The sequence below is a fragment of the Aplysia californica genome, unplaced genomic scaffold (genome assembly GCF_000002075.1).
Source record: "Aplysia californica isolate F4 #8 unplaced genomic scaffold, AplCal3.0 scaffold00425, whole genome shotgun sequence".
Taxonomy (NCBI): domain Eukaryota; kingdom Metazoa; phylum Mollusca; class Gastropoda; order Aplysiida; family Aplysiidae; genus Aplysia; species Aplysia californica.
Window position 1 is genome coordinate 52,959 of NW_004797695.1, and position 6,960 is coordinate 59,918.

The 6,960-nt window shown below is 39.8% G+C and overlaps 1 protein-coding gene across 1 annotated transcript in view; it reads right to left on the minus strand.

Annotated features, from left to right (window-relative positions):
- Positions 1-6,960, minus strand: part of LOC101853955 (vesicular glutamate transporter 1) — a gene marked incomplete at its 3' end in the record, with an annotated part of 20,772 nt that overhangs the window by 1,078 nt on the left and 12,734 nt on the right.

Sequence of the window (6,960 nt, forward strand, 5' to 3'; positions counted from 1 at the left end):
ATATACACACACACACACACACACACACACACACAGGTGTATATTATTTATAGAGACAGAGCGAGAGAGAGAGAGACACAAAGAGAGAGAGACAGAGACAGAGACAGAGACAGACAGACAGACAGACAGACAGACAGACAGACAGACAGACAGACAGACAGACAGACAGAGACAGACGGAGAGGGAGACAGAGACAGAGAGAGAGAGAGAGAGAGAGAGAGAGAGAGAGAGAGAGAGAGAGAGAGAGAGAGAGAGAGAGAAAGACAGAGTGAAAGAGAGAGAGAGTATAATATACATGTATGAATGTATATTGCCGGATAAGTTTGAGCTTTTTCTTTTCACGCTTTTAAAGATAAACCAGTTCAGAGGTCATACATATCTGTCTACTTTCTCATCTGAAGGCTATGCACACCAGCCACAAGATTTGATTGAGAACAGGCTATTAGGTTTAATAGTAATAATCTAAACCCTTAGGAAAAGGGTTGATTCAGTAGCTGGAAACTCGTGGGGAACTATTGCCATACACTAGAGGAGCAATTGCCTTACCTGTAATGTAAAAGGCTAGAGACCATCCTGTCGGTACTTCACATAGTTGAGCCACCACTGGTAAAGTGATGATAGCGCCCAGCAAAGAACCTATTTGACAGATCAGAAGTAGATATTAATTCCCTTTGTTAGAAGGATATTACATGTATTTGAAAGATACTTATACTTGAACCTCACTTGTCTGAGCAAATCACGGATGGTTCAGGACTTTAATTTGATTAGTTAACAACTCTTCCTCCTCCTCGTTTTCATACCTAAACAAATACCGACAGGCAAGGTTGCTTTTTCCAGTCAAAAAGTTAACATTGTGTTCTCTGTACCGGTCAAAGTTTCCTTTCTTTTTATTTTTTTTATTTTCTCCCTTGTTCCTTTGCCATTCTTTACGGCATGGCCCACATTGTACCGTCTACTGAACGCCCAAAGTGTGCCGAGCACTAACTTGGCACTTTGTACTAACTCCCTCACGAGTTCTACGAAGAAGTTACCTGTTATTGCAAAACTGGTAAGTCTCCCATTCTCCAGGGGAGGTACCCAACGGGTGAAAAGAACACACAGGGAGGGCCACATCACGCTCTTTGGAGAAAACACACCATCGTTATGTGTACAGTATACCACGCAAAACATACATGTATACTTGCCATCCTAAGCTATTTTTTGTGCAGCTTTAGAAGTTCATTCATAAAACACCATTCCGTTCACCACCCTAACTCAAACATGAGGAGTCTGCTCCAAGATCATATCCTCTCAACTAATTGTTATTTCTACGTGCAAAGGAACAAAAAAAAGAGCGACAGAAATTTCTTTTTGATCTGAAACGTTTGAATCCAGATTTTAGCTGTAGGATCATAAGAAAATAAACTATTATCAAAACAAAGTGAGGGTAAATGAAAATTACTAAACAAAAGCCCAAATGATCAAGTTTTCACAAATAAAAATTGGTAGAGAAGGCTAGTGGGGAAGACGCACTATTTAAAGGCTACAGGAAGTGAAAGACAACAAGACGGATTTTCTGTTTTGCCGGAAATTAGTAAAGCCAAAGCTATATCGAAACCTTTTGTTATCTGGAATTAGAGTGAGCCTTAAAGTTTATTATGTGATAAATGAAAGGGGAACAATGGTTCTATTATTGTTATTCTTTACATTTATAACCTCAGCTACCCAACGGACTTTAAGAGGGGAAGTGTGAAAAAGTATTCTTCTATTAACATGGTCTACATCACTTGACAAAAATGCGTCATTAGCATTGCTTACAGGGTTAGGGGGGTGGGGGTATAATAGTTTCTACGAAATTCCCCGTTTGTCTTCAGATCAACAAAGTAAAATGATCAGTTTGACAAAACATCCTGAGAAAATCAAAACGTCTACTAAGAAAGCTGGATTTAAATGTTAGACCCAAAAAAAGTGTAATGTTTGCTAATCATTCCCACCTCCTTTTCCCTTCAATGATATATATATTATGCAACAAAAATTACTATTTTACCTGAAAAAGACCTAATACAACTCTCACTGCAACGACTGCGTAAGAATCTATCCGAGCAGCTATTGGTGTGAGGAGAGTTAAAAGTGAGCACACGAGCATGGAACAGGCCCAAACTCTCCTTCCACCGTATCTGAAATAAGAATTCGCATAGTATTTGTTTACGGAACTGCAAATTATGAACAAATAATCTAAAAGGTAAATAGCAGGTCCAACGGTTTCAGTAACAATTTAGAAAGTAGATTTTTAAAAGGCAAAAGCAGTACAGCAAAAATATTTATCGAATGTAATTGAAAAAGTTATGGGAAAAATTTCAAAACAATACTAAAGGAAACGGGGAAGAGTACCTCACCTCTGACTGAACCAGGCCCCAAGTAGCTGAGCTACCGCGAATCCCCAGTAGAAAGAACTGAGAATGATGCCTTGAGTCTCCTTTGACCATATAAATTCTCCTTCTCCTTCCTGGGAAGAGAGTTAAAGACCAAAACATTTTTATGAGCCCATTATTGCTTTTGAGACTGAGGAAATATCGAATTTTAAGGAATAGAAAAATGGAGGGGTAGGGGTATATTGGAAAACCAGGAGAAAGAGGAAGAGGGAGGAAAAGCAAAAGAGTGAAAGAGGAATGATGAGAGAGAGGGGGATACTAGAGAAGGTAGAGGGCGAGAAAGAGAAAAAGTGGAAGAGAAAAGGATGGAGAGAGAGAAAATGGAAGATAGGCTCGGGACCACTACTGTAATTCTATCAATCCTTGGGTGTGCTTGACCTTTTCTACCTTAGATACAAATCAAATCAAAAATTTTTAATAGCCGCTGGAGACCTTATGAACGTGGAGCTTTCAAAGCTACTTAGTATGTAAATATTGTGTCTGCAATACATACTTTATTATAATTAACAAAAGCCAGCTTGCTTTCTCTTCTGACAGCATACGCAACTGTGAGTGCGCGTAGGAGTGAGAAAATGTGCTTTGTGTATATGTGCTTTACTTTACTTACTTTTTACTTTTTTCTTCCGCTTGTACCCTGGGGTATCGCGGGGAGACACAGGTGTCTGTCTGCAGCAAGTCGTGTGGCCTGTAGGAGGGACATCCCATGATCTTTAAGGGTGTCTGCAACAGATTCACTCCATCGTCGCCTTGGTCTTCCTCTGGCTCTCCATCCAGAATATTTAGTGTTGTATGCTCTCAGAGCTGGATGGTTAGAGGGCATCCGCGTGAGGTGTCCGAACCACTTGACCTTTTATTTTTCAATGTGTGGTAGGACTGGTGTTGCTCCCACGGTGTCCCTTATGACTTCATTTTAAATTTTGTCTCTTCTTGTTTTGTTGACCACTCTTCTTAAGCATTTCATCTCGCATGTGACCAGTTTCCTCTCTAGGGCTTTTGTTAGAGTCCATGTCTGGCACTGATATGTGAGCGTTGGAAGGAAAATGGCGTTGATGAGCTTCGCCTTGGTGCTCATGGGGATATTGGGATGTTTCAGGAGAGGGCCCAGTTGGTAGCTGACTGCGTTGGCTCTCTGGCATCTAGTCTCTATCTCTCGATCTAATTTTCCATTTTCTGTGAAAATGCTGCCCAAAAAGTATTTGAATTCTCTGCTTTGTTTTAGTTGGGATACATTGATGTTGATATCCACTTTGCCTGGTCTCCTGCTAATTGTCATGACTTCGGTCTTGCTTATACTGATATTCATGTCATATTTTTCGCAGCTCGCATTTAGTTGGTTTATATGCTCCTGTAGCTGAGTCTTGGTGTTAATCATTGCCAGGTCGTCTGCAAACATGAGTTCGTTGAGTGCCACTGGATCTGGATTGGCCTCTTTTGTTATCTGGTCCAAGTAGATCACGAAGAGCAGAGGGGAGAGATTGCAGCCCTGTCTCACTCCGGATGTTACTGGAAACCAGTGTATATGTGCAAAAAGTCTTATTGTAGCTTTATTTATAGCTCATTATCACCATGAAGGTTCACACAAACTTCACAATACTTCACTGTCCAAACCCGTAATGCTCCCATTTCGGGCCCACGGGTGGACATACAGCGTTACTACTTGTTAGACACGTACTTTTATAGTTCGTATAGTCAGATATAGATTGTGAGTGTGCCTGCGCGTGCATATAAGAGAGAGAAAGAGAGAGAGAGAGACACACACAGAGAGACAGACAGACAGACAGACAGACAGACAGACAGACAGACAGACAGACAGACAGAAACGATGAGTGGGCGAGATGGAATAGAGACAGATAGATAGACAGACAAACAAACAAACAAAGAGGCAAAATTGACATGCAGAGAGAGAGGAAGACAGGGATAGTGTGGACGCACCCACGAAAGCATATATTTTATAAAGAAAATCTAGGATTGTGGTATTTCGTCGGTCGCCTGATAAAATCGTGAATTCCACAAATGTTCGAAAATCTGTTGAGGTTGTTTTTTTTTGTTTTTTTCTTTTGTTGTTGTTGTTGTTGTTGTTTTTTGCATATTTTGATAGTGCTTTAGAGTCGCTCATGCGAGTCATGAACCGACCGATAAGATCGTGAATTCCACACAGGTGTGGATATTCATATATTTTTATATCACGTCAGATTACACGATTGAGTTGAGATAATTGTATTAATATCTCACCGAGCACTATCAAAATATGCACAAAAAATGTTCAAACATTTGTGGAATTCACAATGTTATCAGGAGACCGACGATACATGCTCCTGTAAACATAGAAATATTGACGACTGCGTTGGGCAAACACAATTGTCAGTCAGTATTCATCGTTTCCAGCCTATATTTTTTAATTTATGGTGTTGACAGAGAGAAAAGCTTTCCGTCGCGTGATTATGATTCTTGTTTCATAGATGCTGTACCAGAATTGTTTCGAAATGACAGTCAAATTCGAATGTATAATGCTTTTGCCCTTCTAGTAGTAGTTCTACAATTTCGTTCTTGCTCGAATGCAAAAAAAGTAGCAATGTAGTAAAATACATTAAAAGTGTTCTGTTGTATTGTTGTATTGTATCACAATCCCAACTAGTTTGACTTTAAAAGAGTATTTATTTATAAGAGTCCCCTAACAAACTAAGTGATATTGCGAAGTAGAACAACTTGAACCACTTTAGATATCAAAGAAAGTTGCAGAACAACCGCTTTGTACCAGCGCGGAAATAGTATAAGAACCAGTTTTCGGTGGAAAAAGAAGTATCATCAAAAGTACTCGATGAGTGGAAACAGAAAAACAGTTAACTTTAAAAAACGTGGTTTAGTATCTGAAACAGGAAGATCAGAAGATCAAATTGTGCAGGAAAATGTTGGTATCCAAATAACTGGGCTCTTGCATCTATTGTAAAGTGCTCTAGAAGAGCCCATGCACGCTGCATCATCGCCAGACTCAACGTGGACCGACAAACACTTTCCATTTTCCGTATTCTGGGCTATCTTCTTTACATTATCCAAATGTCTTTCCAACAGTCCATCTCCACTACCTTTTTCTGTCTTTTTCTCCTACAAACTCCTCGTTGGTAACTCTATCTGTCCATCAGATCCTGAGCATCTTTCTCGGGCATTTCTTGGTGACAACCACGATACTCCAGCTAGAGAGTGCTTTAGAAGAGCCTCAGCCAGCTGCACCTCGAAACAATCTACAAGGAGCGAGCAGACCAGGGTATTTCTGTCCACATCTGTGTACATGCTTCTGAGGGTCCCCTTTCACTATTGTCGGAAAAAAATCTAGATTACTGTATCTTGAACCCTGTTTTATAATCTGTCTGACCTGCATCGGTTTTACGAAACAGCGTGCACTGGTCAAGGACAATCTGCCTTCTGTGTCAAACTACTCAGATGAGTGCTTGATTAAAAATACGTGTCGATATATAGGCCAAACAAGATCATTGTGATTTTACGTGATTTTAAGTCTGGCAACATTTCAGCCAATCAGAGTGGGAATCTCAATTTCCAGAAAAGAAACTGCCAAAGAGAGAAAATGTCATGGATAAAACTTTGCTCGAGAGCAAGATTACCTTGTGATAATCTACACAAATCTTCAGTGTGAACTTTTGGCCCTCTCTATCCATTCCTCCTGCTCTTATTTCAAAGGCATGCACATTATATTCTCTGTGACCTCGCAAGATGCCTTTATTACGTATGACACGAAGCTCAGGGTGGTTTGTCGACTGCGAATGAATTCAAAACTAGTTTGGTAGACTTTCTTTCAACGTGCACACATAAATAGAAAAGGTTATTAGAATATATAGTGACTTGTGTGAGTGAGGGTACAAAAATGCAGTTCTGTCTAACAATATAATGCTGTAGGAGCAAAGGAGGTGGATAGTATGCACCGTTTCACTGAGAGGTCGCCTTAAATACACTCACATACATATACAGCCTATTAGATTGTCTTGCTGTTTTCAGAACCACATTAATATATCAACGCAAGACCCTACAATAAAAAAAATTAATTGTAGATCACATTTTCATCCATGATTTTGCTAAATATTCAGTCCACAAAATAGTCTGGTCGGATAGACAAACAGAAGATCCAATGTCATATGGAGTCTCTGATTTGCATAAGATAGGGATTTTTTCCTCATTTTACAAAATAAACTTAATCGATGAGTAGAAGGGTTTTCCAAAGTCCAAGTACCAGGAAAAATTGATAAAGAGTTCCCCACCACGATATCATTCTCCATTAAAAAATCACAAAGAGTAAATTTCAGGATTGGACGGCCTTAAAACAGCAATACCGTCCGAGCATCAGTTTCTATGTCAATATCCCATACTGGATCACACCACTTACATGTATTACGATGCTGTTAATCTTTAATGTTTATCAAAGTTTCATCAAACTAATGTGCTATGCAGTTGCAAGCGCTGTAAAACACATCATCATTATCCGGTGCCTTGCCGACTGGGGTGGGCGATCATGGACTTCCACTTCACTCTGTCTTGCGTT